We start from the raw sequence: 17,001 nt of genomic DNA, 5'->3' as shown, positions 1-17,001 counted from the left end.
GTAAGGCTAAACACCCATCTTAAGAATGGAGTTCCGCCTTTTCAATACCAACGAAATCTAAACCTCCCGCTTATATTGGGGACGCAACGAGTATAAATTTTGTTACATAAAAACAACAATTATGACGCCAATATGGGACTTGTGGCTTCAATCAGTATAATAAGAGGATATTACCATCTTACCACTTCATACATGACAACTTCATGAGTTACAAGTTAATCTTTAATACATGGAGGAAATTAGAGAGACCCTTTGAATTGTTTCCCTTGAAAAAGAAACTGATGTGAACATATATGGGTAATTAGGGAGGAAATTACGAGGTTAGGTTCCAATTTTCAGCTCAAAATCATTGTGATGCCAGTTTCGGTCGTGTAACGATCAAGCATATAAGTCTATCATATTGATGAGCATGAAACCGGTAGTTGACAACTTCATCAGGAAGCAATTAAGGGTCTCATAATAACATGTAAAACCTTAAAAAGCGATAACAAACCATGAACTTATTCTAGTTCGAAAGTTGATCCAAACTCAGAGATATCCAGGTTGGAATCTTGACTGACAGAATGTTGTTACAACTAGTGATATTATAATTGCAATACAAAAAAGTTTCAGGCACTCACAATAACTGGCTTTGGCTTATCCCACTTATTCACAATGTCTTTATGGTTGCGAATATGCTGCGGGCATATGTAAAGCAAATCTCGGGCTTCAAAAATCCTACCTTCATTAAAGAATGCCTGAAAAAGGTTGACGTAAGCGGAATTAGATGGATATTCCTTTACAGTCAATGCTTTTAGATATTCCCTGGCGTCATCAACGGACCCGAACTTTGATACATACTGAACAAATGGATCTTGGAATGGTGGGTAGTTATGCTCCGTCATTGAATACAGAAGCTTAATCGATTCTTCAAATTTTCTTTCTGCTAGAAGATCCTGTATCAAAAACTTATATGTAGCTTGCCACGGCCTTAGATGACCTTGCTCAATCATCTCAACAGCCAAGGTATATGTAGTACTTACCTCCTTAATCTTACACAGACCGGTTACCAAGACTGCCAACAGATCAGCATCAAATTGACAGCTCTTCCGTACCATGTCAGTGTAACATGTTAAAGCTTTATCAACGTCACCCGCCACACAAAGTCCTTGAATTAAAATGGTCCATGTTTTAAGATCAGGAGTGCATCCTTTACTTTCCATTTCATCCAACATCTGACGAGCTTCCTCTAGTCTCCCTGCTTTAGAAAGTCCATAAACAACCTGACTGTAAGTGATGTTATCCGGCTCATAACCTGCATTTTTCATGGTTTCCATGATATCCCCTGCTTCATCAAATTTCCCCACACTCATCAAACACCTGTGAATCCCGTCGTAGTCAGCCTTAGAAAGAGAATAACCTATCGACTCGTGCTTCTTCACAACTCTAAAGACCAAGCTAATTTCAGGGTCGGGGTGCAATGAAATTTGGCGTAACAACGTACGACAATCTTGAACCGAAGGTTTATGAGGTCCATCCATCATCAACTCATACAGCTCCACAGCATCTTTCATCAACTTACCCTTATGAAACTGCCTAGCAAGCTTAACATATGTATCAAATTCAGTCGCATGACCCACATTCTTCATTTACTTCATTGATGGTGTTTCAAAAGTGGTTGTAGTAGTGGTAAAAAGGTTTTTTTCAGACTTATGAAGAAAATAATTTTTAGATTTAATAAAAATAACGCAAATTAATTTTCAAAGAGTGATGTCAAGATTTAAAATGGACTAAGGCTCCGGATTCACTATTACTTCAAGTTGATTGGTTACAAAAATATTTCATAATTATTATCTAGCTCTTTTTCCATTAAATCACTTATTAATCTATAAGGTGTCCAAATATTAAATTGTAATCCTTAAGCATGATTTATCAAAGAATTAATTCTAAGCATAAAACATCAAACTGATTCACGACTAATTAAGAAAACCATTTTTATCTGTTTTTTTTATTGATCCAAGTGAATTGAATAAAATAAATAATTAAGAAATTATAAAAAGAATTTACCAATCAAACATGAGTGAATAGCTCCTCCGTCGCCTCAGTCACCAGGTATTTTAGCCGCTCATCATGTTGGAAAACCTCTCAAAATATTTCATTGATGCTCACAAGTGTTTTACAAATGATGAAAAGGAAAATAATTGAGTAATTCGGGTGTTTGCAACACTTATAATTGTTGCAGAACACTGTTACAGAAACGATAGAAATAAACTGCTGCTGACGGTAACTCTAAGACCCTCACGTGTTAGTCGTTATCAATGTTGAAGAACGACTGCCCTGGTCTGTCCGTTCTTCGTGTTCTTCAATGGCAGCAGCAGCAACAGAAACTTTCTTGTAACTTGATTTTCTCGCTCTGTTAATGCTCTATACTTCTCCCAAACTCTCCATAAACTTGCTAGCCTTTCTAAGACTCGAAAACCACCTATTTATAGCTCAACAGAGTCCCTTAAATTCGATCAAATCTCTGATTTCTCTTATCTTCCAGTTGGAACGAAAATCCGTTCTGTTTTGCTTTTTCACGCTCTGTTAGCTATTAAATAGGTACCAAACTCTTCTTAAGACGTGAACAAGACTAAATACATGAATTTCCAGCGTCAAACTCTCCCAAATATCTCTCACAAATCTTTGAAACTTGAACAGCAGCGTGCGTGACCTGTTTGGGTTCTGTTTTGTTTCTCCGGCTATTCCAGCCCAATTGGCTGGGTCCAAACACATGTACATGGTCTTTTATCCTCTATGAAGTCCAGCCCAGTTGATTCCCACGATAAAAACAGCCCAATGATTCGAACTCTTCGCTGTTCTTCACTGCAGCAACATTTCCCGCCAATTTTTCTTTTAAACCGTGAAGAAGGTGTCCCCCTTATCCAATCCTGATGTCCCCTTAGTACATGCCCTGAAATGGGTGCCCCTTATCCAACTTAGGGGTGCCTTTAGCAATTCTTCTGGGATGTTTTCCGCACTTTTTCGGGGTTCCTCCGGGGTATTTCTGGGGTGCTTCTGGTAGTTATCAACGGAGGTCCAAATGCCGCATTTTTAGCCAATTTCGCCACAAAGCCTTATTCTTCCAAAAACACCTACAAATAAATAAAATAACCAAATAAGTACGATATCGAGCACTAACAATATATACAAATGAGCTATAATAGACACGTAAATGTGTCTATCAAATACCCCCAAACTTATTATTTGCTAGTCCCGAGCAAATCAAAACTACAAAATAAAATCCTAACTCACTTTTGCAGGCATCGTCGATTGCATTTAGCGTATGCAATAAGCCTTTAAACCCCTAGGTGGCCCTAGTGGCCGAGTTATAGTCTTGGGAGGGCTTACAAGAGATATACCCAGAAAACCTTAATACTCCAGATCCTAGCTATCTACAACGAACCTTGGAAGGCACTAAAGAATCTCCTTGGTTGGCATACTTATTGACTACAAGAGGAAGTACCCTGATGCGAAATTCCAATTGATGTACACGAGTTTGCACTCAAGCATACTAAAATTCATATAAAGTGACAGAGATCTACTTAGATAGTCGCACTATGGACATCAATATCCGGAGTCAAAACTAATCACATGGATAGATCAAGAAGATGGATATAGAGAAAAACATAGATGGTTCTGATGTTTACTAAGTGAACGGCGTTTCCCATATCTGTCTGAAGGCCTCCGCCAAAATGAACCTATCCTAATGGATTGAGATACTAGTCTGACTAATATCAACACAACTGCATATACAAGGGAACCAATGATTGATAATCCTAACTCTAGGTCAACACAGCTGGCATATACAAGGGTACCAGTGGTCGACTTTATTGAATTTATTCCTTTTGTTCAAATGGTCTGGTCTCAATTTTTGTTTTCTTTTTTTTTTGGTATCTCAATCACTCTAATTCACCCTAGCATTGGTAACAACTTGAATCGTGAGCCCCACTTAATCACTTAGAGTAACATAGTTTAAAAACAAAATAAAATAAAAATAGAAGTGAAAATGACTCAACGAGATATGGTGAAACTATCATGTTATTTCTAACACCTGAGCTCTGTGCTTTTATGAATAGACTCTTCTAGATGTTTCCATCTAACCAGATTGGTTCCTCAACTCCTACAACCAAAATGCTTCCATCCACTTAGGTTGGTTAGTGCTATCCTTAATATGGATAAATTTCTAGGCTTTGGAGTTTATTTAAAACAAAAAGTTTCTACCCCACCCCAAAAATTAAATCTAACATTGTCCTCAATGTTTCGCATGAAAGAACAGTACCAAAAATATAAGTAACATGAGGAAATAGTAAAGATAGAGTTCGAAAAGATAGTACCTGAGTGAAGTGAAACCAAAAACTGACAAAAAAATTATACAACATACAAATCGCCTCGATGGTCAATCAAGGGTAAACAGGGTCCTCTAGAGGGACCTCCTCAACATCACCTGTAGGAAAAGTCTCTAAAAAGGGATTCAATCTCTAACCGTTAACCTTTGAAGAACTAGTACCATATGATGTCTCAATCTCAATAGCGCCATGAGAAAAAACAGTACGGACCACAAAAGGACCGGTCCACCGAGAGCGCAGTTTCCCGGGGAATAGATGCAATCGAGTGTCATACAGAAGAACTTTTTGACCTGGAGAAAATGACCTCCGTAATATGTTTCTATCATGCACAAGTTTCATTTTGTTCTTATACTCCTTCGCACTATCGTAAGCATCTATACGAATCTCGTCCAACTCATTGAGCTGGAGTTTCCTATGGGCTCCTGCCTCGTCAAGTGAAAAATTTAGCTGCTTAACATCCCAATAAGCTCTATGTTCTAACTCAACAGGTAAGTGACATGCCTTGCCATAAACAAGCCGATAAGGCGACATTCCAATGGGGGTCTTAAACGCAGTACAGTAAGACCATAAGGCATCAGTAAGCCTAGACGACCAGTCTTTCCGATTAGGATTAACTGTTTTCTCTAATATACGTTTTATCTCCCTATTGGAAACCTCTACCTGACCACTAGTCTGTGGATGATACGGGGTAGCTACCTTATGTGTAATACCATATTTCTTCATCAGAAGCCTAAAAGTCCCATTACAAAAGTGCGACCCTCCATCACTAATTATAGCTCGCGGTGTACCAAAACGTGTAAGTATATTATTTTTCAAGAACTCAATCACAACCCTATGGTCATTGGTTTTACACGCAACCGCCTCAATCCACTTAGAGACATAGTCTACGGCGACAAGGATGTATAGGTTACCAAAAGAATTAGGAAACGGACCCATAAAGTCAATACCCACACATCAAAGACCTCAACAATTAAAATAGGGTTCAAGGGCATCATGTTCCTACGGGAAATGGTTCCTAATTTCTGGCATCGTTCACAAGTAACGCAGTAACTGTGGGAGTCTTTAAACAACGAAGGCCAATAGAATCCACACTGCAATATCTTAGCAGCAGTTTTCTTAGCACTAAAGTGACCCCCACAAGCATGATCATGACAAAAGGAAATAATACTGGACTGGTCACTCTCAGGTATACATCTCCTAATAATCTGGTCTGGACAATACTTAAACAAATAAGGATCATCCCAAAAGAAGTGCTTAACCTCAGCTAAAAATCTAGAACGATCTTGTTTACCCCAATGTTGGGGCATTCGACCAGTAAAGATAGTTCACTATATTCGCATACCAAGGTAATTGGGTAACAAAGAACAATTGTTCATCAGGAAAGCTATCCCTTATAGGAAGGGAATCATCTGGGGAACTAACAACTAGCCTAGACAAGTGATCTGCTACAACATTTTCGGCACCCTTTTTGTCTCTAATGTCTGGAGAAAACTCTTGCAACAACAGAATCCACCTAATCAATCTAGGTTTAGTATCCTTCTTAGACAAAAGATATTTTAAAGCAGCATGATCAGTATATATGATGATCTTAGAACCTAAGAGATAGGGTCTAAACTTGTCTAAGGCAAACACAATGGCTAATAGTTCCTTCTCGGTAGTGGTATAGTTCAACTGGGCATCATTCAGAGTTTTGCTAGCATAGTAAATCACATGAAGTAACTTATTTTCTCGCTGACCTAGCACAACACCAATAGCATAATCTGAAGCATCACACATGATCTCAAAGGGTAGGTTCCAGTTGGGTGCCTGGACTATGGGGGCGGTAGTGAGTAATGACTTAAGCTTCTCAAAAGCCTCTAAACAAGCATCATCAAAGACAAACTTAACATCTTTTGCAAGCAAATTCAAAGAGGTCAGACATCAAGCTAAAATCCTTAATGAAACGACGATAAAAACCAGCATGCCCTAAGAATGACCTAATATCTCTTACGGTTTTTGGGACCGGTAAAGTTTTAATAAGGTCAACTTTGGCTCTATCCACCTCTATACCCTTTGAAGATACAATATGCCCTAGAACAATTCCTGAACGAACCATAAAGTGACATTTCTCCCAATTAAGCACTAAATTCTTTTCCTTACACCTAGTCAAAACTAATGACAAATGATGCAAGCACTCATCGAAAGACGAACCAAACACTGAAAAATCATCCATAAAGACCTCTAAGAACCGTTCTACCATGTCAGAAAATATGCTCATCATGCAACGCTGAAAAGTCGCAGGGGCATTACATAGCCCGAAAGGCATGCGTCTATACGCAAAGGTACCAAAGGGACAGGTAAAAGTGGTTTTCTCCTGGTCTTCTGGGGCAATAACGATCTGATATCCAGAGTAGCCATCTCAAAAAGAGTAGTGACTATGTCCAGCTAATCTCTCTAGCATCTGGTCGATGAAGGGAAGGGGAAAGTGGTCCTTCCTAGTGACCTTGTTCAATTTCCTATAGTCAATACAAACACGCCAACCCGTGGTCACTCGGGTCGGGATTAACTCATTGTTATCATTCTGGACTACAGTAATACCAGATTTCTTGGGAACAACCTGAACGGGGCTGACCCACTTACTGTCTGAAATAGGGTAGATAATGCCTGCATCTAATAGCTTAAGAACCTCAGTTCGAACTACTTCTTTCATATTGGGGTTTAGTCGACGTTGCATCTCCCTAGAAGGTTTGGTGTCTTCCTCTAAATAGATCTGATGCATACAAACAGTAGGACTTATACCCTTAATGTCTGCTATGGTCCACCCTAAAGCTTCCTTGTTGTTTTGAAGGACGGTTACTAGCCTACTTTCCTGATCTCTATCCAAGTCGGAAGAAACAATCACAGGTAAAGTCTCAGACGGGCCTAAAAACACATACTTCAGGGTATCTGGCAATGGTTTTAGGTCCAACTTAGGAGGCTCTTCTAAAGAAGGAACTAGGGTAGACTTAGAAACTGGTAGTGGTTCGAACTTAGGTTTCCATCCATTACTAGTATCTAACAAAGGGGTTGAATCTAACAAAGCATTCACCTCATTAATCACTTATCATCATCAAAATCAATCCCAAAGTGAGCTAGGCATTTCTCTAATGGATCTTCTAACAAAGTGTTTGGTAATGACTCCTCGACTAATGTTCCTATCATGTTCACCTCTTCTATATTCGAGTCATCTAGTTCAGAGGGTAGCTTACTAATATTAAAAATGTTCAGCTCAATAGTCATATTACCAAAAGACAAATTCATAATACCATTTCGACAGTTAATGATCGCATTGGATGTAGCTAAAAACGGGCGACCTAAAATCACTGGTATTTGGTTCTCTGGGTCAGGGACAGGTTGGGTATCTAGGATAACAAAATCCACTGGATAAATAAACTTGTCAACCTCTATGAGAACATCCTCGATCACACCACGAGGAATTTTAACGGACCTATCAGCTAACTGAAGTGTCATCTGGGTAGGTTTCATCTCACCAAGTCCTAGCTTAAGGTACACATGATATGGAAGTAAATTCACACTGGCTCCTAAGTCAAGCAAAGCTTTCTCAACACGGTACTTACCTATTGTACAAGCAATGGTAGGGGACCCTGGGTCTTTATACTTAGGAGTAGTGGTATTCTGAATAATAGAACTCACATGACTAGCTATGAAGGCTTTCTTCTGGACACTGAGCTTACGCTTTCGCGTACACAAGTCCTTAAGGAACTTGGCATAAGAGGGAATCTGCCTAATTGCATCTAATAATGGAAGGTTGATATTAACCTGCTTAAAAACCTCCAATATATCATTAAAGTTGGACTCCCTCTTAGTCGGAACTAGCAGCTGGGGAAACGGGGCTCTGGGAACAAAGCCGGCTCATCAGGACCCTCATTGGTCTCTTTGGAGACTCTATCAGTCTCCTCATTTTCTGGCTCAAGGGTGAACTACAGCATGTTCACTTTCAGGTATGTCGACCTTATTATCAACTTTCTTTCCACTCCTAAGGGTTGTAACAGAGTTCACATGATTGTACGATTTCTCTCCTCTAGGGTTAGGATCAGTATGACTAGGGAACCTTCCTTCTTCTCTCTCATTGATAAACTTAGCTATTTGGCCGACTTGAAGCTCTAATTTAGCAAAAGACTGGGCACTATTCTTAAAATTCTGTTTGGTTTCCTCTTGAAAATTACCCTGGCTTTTTACTAACATTTCCTGGCTTTGTGATAGCATCTCCTGGCTCTTCCTTAATATACTAAGGGTTTCCTCTAAGCTAGTTATTCTATTCTCAGATGGGTTCTGGGTCTGACCTGAAGAGTTCTTAGTATAACCAAAACCTGGGGGAGGCTGAGAATTACTAGACTGGCCTTGATTCTGGCCCTTAGACCAAGAGAAATTAGGATGGTTTCTCCAACCAGGGTTGTAGGTCTCTGAGTAGGGGTCAAACTTCTGACGGTTTTCAAACCTAGCATTGTTATAGACAGCATGAGCTTGCTCTTCACTAACCTGACCTTCCCAAATGAGTTATCGGGCTCTATTCCACAACTAGAGACTTGAGAGGCTCTATTAGGTTCAACAAGGGACCTATTTTTAGGCTGATTCAATTCCAAAGCTTCTAACCTTCTAGATAAAGCAGCAAACTTAGCATCTGACCAAAACTTGTATCTACCACATTGGTGCTACTTCTATTGACCAAGAGTCTTTTAGGGGGTTCAACACAAGACTCCCACTGTTGGGATTTTCAGCGATAGCTCCTAAGAAGGTAAAAGCATCATCAGCATTTTTACTAGTGAACTCACCAGCGCACATAGATTCGACCATAGCTTTGGTCGAATAGTCCAAACCATTATAAATAATCTCTACAAGTTTCATCTTATCAAATCCATGGTGAGGACACTGGGATAGAAGATCATTGAATCTCTCTAAAAATCTATAAAGAGACTCTCCCTCTTGTTGCACACTAGTACTAATGTTCTGCCTAACAGCTGCAGTTTTATGCTTAGGGTAGAACTTCATATAGAAGGCAGCGATAAGTTCCTGCCATGTTTTCTATGGATTCAGACGTAGGTTGTTCAGCCAGTCTGGTTTCTCTCAAGAAAAGGGAAACATCTTAAGTTTCAAGACTTCATCGTAAGGTCTTTATTCTAATTGTCCACAAATTTCCTCAAAGTCCCTAATATGAAAAAGGGTTCTCATCATCCTTTCCTAAGTATAGGGATCATCTGAAGAATACTAGGTTTTATCTCGAAATTAGCCGTAGTGGCTGGCAATTTAATGCACGAAGCTCGGTTGGACCTAGTTGGGAACATGTAATCTTTCAAAGTTGCCATCAGTGGCACACAGAAGTACTAGGGGTACTTTCCTCACGAAGAGAGAGGTTCTCAAAACTGAAGTTTCCAAAAACGGGGCTCTCAAAAGAAGAGTCTTCGAGCTCCCCGCTTCCACAAGAAGATCTTTTAGGCTCGTCACTAATCAAACGGCCAAAATTATCTCTTTTCCAAGCACGCTCTGTAAAGGACTCGAGCGCTTGGCATACACAAACAAAAATCCTAAGGAAGGGAGGTTCTAAGCAAACACACAGCAGGCCGACTCCACCAAATCAAACCTAAAAATTTCTAGCAAACAAAAAGCATGATGGCTCCACTTAGATTGTTTCTAGACCAGCTTCTAATCCTTCGAAAAGGAATTCGTTACAATCTGAGCAAATTCTCTGGAATCAGTACGAGTCAAAGTGAGTTGAATAGAGGCGAGGGAAGCTCAGTGAAGCTTTGATACCCAAGGCCTCACCGGTATTCAAGGCGGCGCAGTCACGCATTCAACTCACAGAAACCATCCTGAACTTCGAAGTATGCTCAAAAGAGTAACCAATATTTTTCGAATGACTGTCCTATTAAGCTCGTTACCCTATAGGTCTCGTTCTATTCAAAATTTTAGGCTTAGGTGCGCGTTTGGTTTCGTTTTCCTAAGGCGGGCAAGAAGAGAACGGTGATGAAATCCGAACCTTTATCTTGTATGGCCAGTCCTTGCCCTTTACTAGGAATTTAAAAACAGTCCAAATTCGTCCTCAATCAATGAATCACCTTAAGGAATACAGTAACTCGCTTACAGGAGATTCGCGAGTGTTTCGATGGACTTACCTCCCGTACAAGACGGGGGATGAACCGTTGAAGTCGACTCGGGCCACGACTCCTATGTTATTTACGAACCCGAGGGGACGAGACGATATCGTAATCGTCGTCCTTCCCTGCAAACAGTTTGTATTTAAGGATACCCTTATGTAGGGTTTAAAATTAAAATAAATTGTCCAAAGTCCAGAGTCCAAAGTAAAGTGCAAAAATATTACAAAAAATTTCTAATACAATTCTAAAAAAAATTAAAAATTAAAAAAAATAATAATAAAACTAAATCCTAAAAAATTATTTGTCTTCTTTTTTTCTTTTCTTTTAGCTTTGAGCTTTGTTCCAAGTCCTTAGTATCCAACTTCAAACCTGCAAATCAAAGACACACCCAAAGAAACGTAAAAAGGAACAAATGAAAATAATAATTAAAAAACAAAAAAAAAAAAATCTAAAAATGCTACCTACAAACAAATCCGCGTCGGCGGCGCCAAAAATTTGATGGTGTTTCAAAAGTGATTGTAGTAGTGGTAAAAAGGTTCTTTTCAGACTTATGAAGGAAATAATTTTTAGATTTAATAAAAATAAAGCAAATTAATTTTCAAAGAGTGATGTCAAGATTTAAAATGGCTAAGGCTCCGGATTCACTATTACTTCAAGTTGATTGGTTACAAAAATATTTCATAATTATTATCTAGCTCTTTTTCCATTAAATCACTTATTAATCTATAAGGTGTCCAAATATTAAATTGTAATCCTTAAGCATGATTTATCAAAGAATTAATTCTAAGCATAAAACATCAAACTGATTCACGACTAATTAAGAAAACCATTTTTATCTGTTTTTTTATTGATCCAAGTGAATTGAATAAAATAAATAATTAAGAAATTATAAAAAGAATTTACCAATCAAACATGAGTGAATAGCTCCTCCGTCGCCTCAGTCACCAGGTATTTTAGCCCCTCATCATGTTGGAAAACCTCTCAAAATATTTCATTGATGCTCACAAGTGTTTTACAAATGATGAAAAGGAAAATAATTGAGTAAATCGGGTGTTTGCAACACTTATAATTGTTGCAGAACACCGTTACAGAAACGATAGAAATAAACTGCTGCTGACGGTAACTCTAAGACCCTCACGTGTTAGTCGTTATCACTGTTGAAGAACGACTGCCCTGGTCTGTCCGTTCTTCGTGTTCTTCAATGACAGCAGCAGCAGCAGAAACTTTCCTGTAACTTGATTTTATCGCTCTGTTAATGCTCTATACTTCTTCCAAACTCTCCATAAACTTGCTAGCCTTTCTAAGACTCGAAAACCACCTATTTATAGCTCAACAGAGTCCCTTAAATTCGATCAAATCTCTGATTTCTCTTATCTGCCAGTTGGAACGAAAATCCGTTCGGTTTTGCTTTTTCACGCTCTGTTAGCTATTAAATAGGTACCAAACTCTTCTTAAGACGTGAACAAGACTAAATACATGAATTTCCAGCGTCAAACTCTCCCAAATATCTCTCACAAATCTTTGAAACTTGAACAGCAGCGTGCGTGACCTGTTTGGGTTCTGTTTTGTTTCTTCGGCTATTCCAGCCCAATTGGCTGGGTCCAAACACATGTACATGGTCTTTTATCCTCTATGAAGTCCAGCCCAGTTGATTCCCACGATAAAAACAGCCCAATGATTCGAACTCTTCGCTGTTCTTCACTGTAGCAACATTTCCCGCCAATTTTTCTTTTAAACCGTGAAGAAGGTGTCCCCCTTATCCAATCCTGATGTCCCCTTAGTATATGCCCTGAAATGGGTGCCCCTTATCCAACTTAGGGGTGCCTTTAGCAATTCTTCTGGGATGTTTTCCGCACTTTTTCGGGGTTCCTCCGGGGTATTTCTGGGATGCTTCTGGTAGTTATCAACGGAGGTCCAAATGCCGCATTTTTAGCCAATTTCGCCACAAAGCCTTATTCTTCCAAAAACACCTACAATTAAATAAAATAACCAAATAAGTACGATACGAGCACTATCAATATATATAAATGAGCTATAATAGACACACATTCTTCACATCCCAGAACTTCTCAATTGAATCCTCATGCCCAAGAACCTTAAGAACCGCATTGTAAGTCACAGCATTATGCCTAAATCCCCTCTCGATAAAATGTGCAACACCGTATCTTCATTTAACAAAAGATTCATATCCTCCAATTTTCCTATAACCTCATCACTCCAATCCAACTCCCGAATAACACCTACAGCAGATTTCACAATAGCATCAACCGCACTCTGTTTAACCCTTTCCTCAAAAAAATCAACAAGAGCATCAGCAACACCACTCAATTTCTCTTTCCTAAGATTCCCCAATATTTTCACATATGCCGCTTCTTCTAACTCACAACCTTCATCAGTCATTTTTTTAATTACAACCAAAAATTCCTTAATAAATTCTTTCTGACCTAAAACTCTTAACATCAAAGTATAAACAGAAGAATTAGGTGTAATACCATCGTTATTATCATACGCCCATTTGAACAAATTATATGCTTTTATAGGATGGTTTTTACTAAGTTTTCTTAACACATACAGAACGCTTTTATTAGTAGGTTTTGACTTTCTTAATTCGTGTTCAAGTTCATCAGATCAATCATTGTTCATGACTAAATCTACTGTCAAATCCGGTTTTGATGAAAAATATTTTAGTTTGTGATCAACATAATTTATACTACTAAAATTAGGTTTTCTAAATAGAGATGAAGAGACATTTTGAGAGAAGTGAGAAAACTGAGTCACCTGGAAATGAAGAGACCGAACTGTGGAAGAGTGACTCAGTAGAACTGAGTTGATTTGTCTGAGTGAAGATATAATTCCTTTCGCTCTCTTCATGATTAAGGTTTCTCGAGCGCACAAATGAAGCTCTGCGGGTGAAAGGGATTTTTCAAGGGTTTTTTCAATATCTTTAAATAAACCGGGCCTGAGTGGAGAGGGTGTAATGGTTTGTTGTTTATGAAGTGAACCTTTGTAGGGGTGAGCATGGGCCGGTATGGACCGGTTTTCATCTCATCTGCATCTAATCCACTTTATCACGGATTTTCAAATTTAGCATCCGCATCTGCATCCAATCCAATATCCAACGTATTTGCATCAAATGGGTGTACAAATGAACGGATGGGATACGGATAATCCGACGGATTTGTTTTATAATTAAAGTTTATGATAGAGAAATAAAGGCAACAAGTTTATAGATGATTTTAGAAATAAGACTATGTTATTTAAGGTTTAAAATTGGATTTGTATAATGCTTCAAATTTACTCCAAACTTGAAGAGGAAGAACAACCCGACCTCTTTAAAATAAGATGCCTTTGGTGAATTGGGATCAAGTATGTCCACTTATATACAAAATGGTTTTGTATCTTGTAATCTCATCAAAGTATGACATGAAAGGAATACCTAATTTGGCATAAAAACAAATACACTAACTTCGTGCTTGTATCGAAGAAGTTTGATTAAAAAAAAATGAACGAGCATGGATGTCCAACGGATTTCCAAGGTTGCATCCGGACCCAATCCATAATCCGTTGGATTTCAAAAATCTCATCCGCATCCAACTCATTAGTAAACGGTTCAGATACCCACCCGCAAAAATACGGATGATCCTGAATAAATCATTGAGTTTCGGGCCAAATGCTCACCCCTACCTTTCAATATCTTTAAATAAACTGGGCCTGAGTGGAGGGTGTAATGGTTCTTTGCTTATGAGGGTGTAATAGTTCGTTGCTTATCCTAAAGATTGTTCCTGATGGGAAATCACTTCGGGAAACTTTGTATGTTCATTCGTGACGCAGACCAGAAATCCTTAAAGGTTATTCAAAGTTTATTTTTAACAATACCTCTGGTCTCGCAAGATAATCTCAAGTCAACTAAGACGTTAAAAACCTTAGACGATGGAAAACAATCTAAAGGAAAAGAAAAAGGTTCCTCTAAGAAAAGTCGATACAAGAAACATGCTGACAAAAGCTCAAGGATATGGAATCTCACTAGAATTCTGCTCAATCTATTTGAGGAATACTATCATGATGGGTCTATAGATGAAGATCTTTACGGCTTTTGAAGATGTTTTTAAATTCTTGAATCAACTTAATTCGATTAAGGAAAAAGTTATTCCTGGTTTGTTCCGATCCTGTCAAGTCATGTATTCATGATGTACAATTTGGTCTTTGTAAAAACTCATGTAAAGTTAGTAAGAAGATTTCTGTTGAGTTTGTTACAAGTTCCAAAGATCGGAAAATTCCATCTCTTAATCATAAGAAGGAGGAATCAAAGTGATCAATTAACCCTGAGTATCATCACTATTATGATTATACCTCTGGTACAATTCACAAATGTCAGCCTAAAATGGTCCATGAGCAGTAACAAGAATTGACTTCACCCCATCTGTATATAGCTTGAGATGGGGCAAGTAACATCTTGATAAGCTTTGTGCACTTGTATTTTTATTGGGTTAGTTTTTATTTGAATAATTATGAGAGAAGCTCCTTAGCAGAGTGTTACTAGAAATTAAAGTATTTCAATGTGTCGAGGAAACTCCAAATTGGTTAATACTGTCAAAGTCAGGTTATCTCTGGTCACCTGAGCCTAAAAAAGGGTATGAAGAATACTGTTCTTCTATCTTATTTTTACCGTGACTGAAAGTGAATACCAATATTGCTTCTGCTCTGAATATTTTTCTAAGTCTTCCATTGAGCCAAGAATAATTATCATATTGATATAAAATCTTCACAGTGAATGATCCTCATGTTTCTTGATTTCGTTTTGGTTATGATTGAACCAACTGTCACAAAAATTAAATTAAAATTGAGCACTTATCTTAATTTCCAAGTCTTGTTTTCAAGTTGTTTTGTGAGATCATCTAGACATCCTTTGGAGTTATTCTATGATAAGGAATCTTGATCTTCATGGGTCACAGTATCGGTACGAGTACAAGCCCACTAAGGGGTTATAAAGGTTACGGTACGCGTACCCTTCTTCTTCATATCGCCCGCGAATGTGAAGGTTTGTCTTAGGGTTTCTGTACCAGCACCGTGAAAGCTTGAAATTGGTCCAAGGAAGAGTGAAGTAGGCTGAAAAGAGGAGGGTACCCAAATATACCTCAATCTAAAAAAATTCCACCTATAAGTCCTTTCTCCGAAAGTGATTGTCTATGGATTGAGTCGAGACAATACAACGAATAGTTTCACACTTCGTGTGATCGTCTATGGATACGAGATCGAGACAATACGACAACAAGATAACTTGCGTGATTGACTATGGATACAAGATCGAGACAATCCAACAACGAAGTATGATTACTTGATAATAGGTTCGGACTTAACCAAACACTATAGGATTGCTATCAAGTAATTAGGAATTAACGTTTGTGTATTTTACTTCTAATTATAATAAATCAATTATAATTGCGAAAACAGAAAAGTAAAAGACACAGCAAGATTTTCTTAACGAGGAAACCGTAAATGCAGAAAAACCCCGGGACCTTGTCCAGAATTGAATACTCTCAGAGTTAAGCAGCTATACAAAATCTAAGCAAACTTCGTATAGTTGAGACCAAGCAACTAAACTTATAGTTCACCTAGTTCCCGCAGTATCCCTGCGACTCCAACTTGCAATAAGTCACGCACTTGGAACAATTCTTTTGGTTCGTATTCCAAACAGTAAAGGAATAACAAATCTGTTTGGTAACAACTCTTTTCAAACAACGTGATATGATTTTGACAAAAGGATCTTCCATTTAACCAATAAACTCCTTTGTCGGGTTCTTAGATCAATTTATTTAACAACTACCAAAGTAATTGTTTAGACTATGCAATAAATACTATGAATCACAAAGAAATGTATTGATGCCGATCTACACAACTAATCGATCCAATCTATCAAAAGATAAACAAATTATAGTTGGATCCCCAGCCGATCAAGTTTTGTGCACACCAAATATTATGAACTCAAATAAGAAATCTTCTTTGTCTTCAAACCTTCTTAGATCTTCAATAAACACCTTCACACAAAAAACTTGAATCTCCTGTGATCAATCACACACATAATAGAGTCTGTTAACGATGGATTATCACTAGACGTCATTAGATCTACAAACAGTCTAAAGATCCTCGTCGATACTTCGATCTAGTTTGAGTGAATCTTATATCAGAAGAGAAGATTCTTAAGCATAAACAAACTAGGTGCAATCAAATTTCAACAACCGTTAGTCAATCAAATCAATCGAAAACTAATAATAAACTGCAATTATCTAGTTTCCCACCAACGGTACTCGTAGAGCTTCTCAATCCCAAACAAGTCTTTAAAACGAGCGGTCGTAAGAGATTTCGCCTAATTAGGGTACTTTCCTCTCCGAATAGACGGCTCCACCAGTAACAACACAACTAGGTAGTTTTCCTGGCTCCGAGGATTAGTTTGCTCGAAACGCAAACTTCAATATTTATAGACCAATGAAGTTTGGACACCAAGG

The 17,001-nt window shown here is 38.2% G+C and overlaps 1 pseudogene; it reads right to left on the bottom strand.

Annotated features, from left to right (window-relative positions):
- Positions 1-507: 507 nt before the first annotated feature.
- Positions 508-13,126, bottom strand: LOC113342018 (annotated as a pseudogene).
- Between the last annotated feature and the right edge of the window lie 3,875 nt (positions 13,127-17,001).

This window comes from Papaver somniferum, unplaced genomic scaffold (assembly GCF_003573695.1).
Source record: "Papaver somniferum cultivar HN1 unplaced genomic scaffold, ASM357369v1 unplaced-scaffold_33, whole genome shotgun sequence".
NCBI classification, from domain to species: Eukaryota; Viridiplantae; Streptophyta; class Magnoliopsida; order Ranunculales; family Papaveraceae; genus Papaver; species Papaver somniferum.
This window is presented reverse-complemented; position numbering and strand designations above follow the sequence as displayed.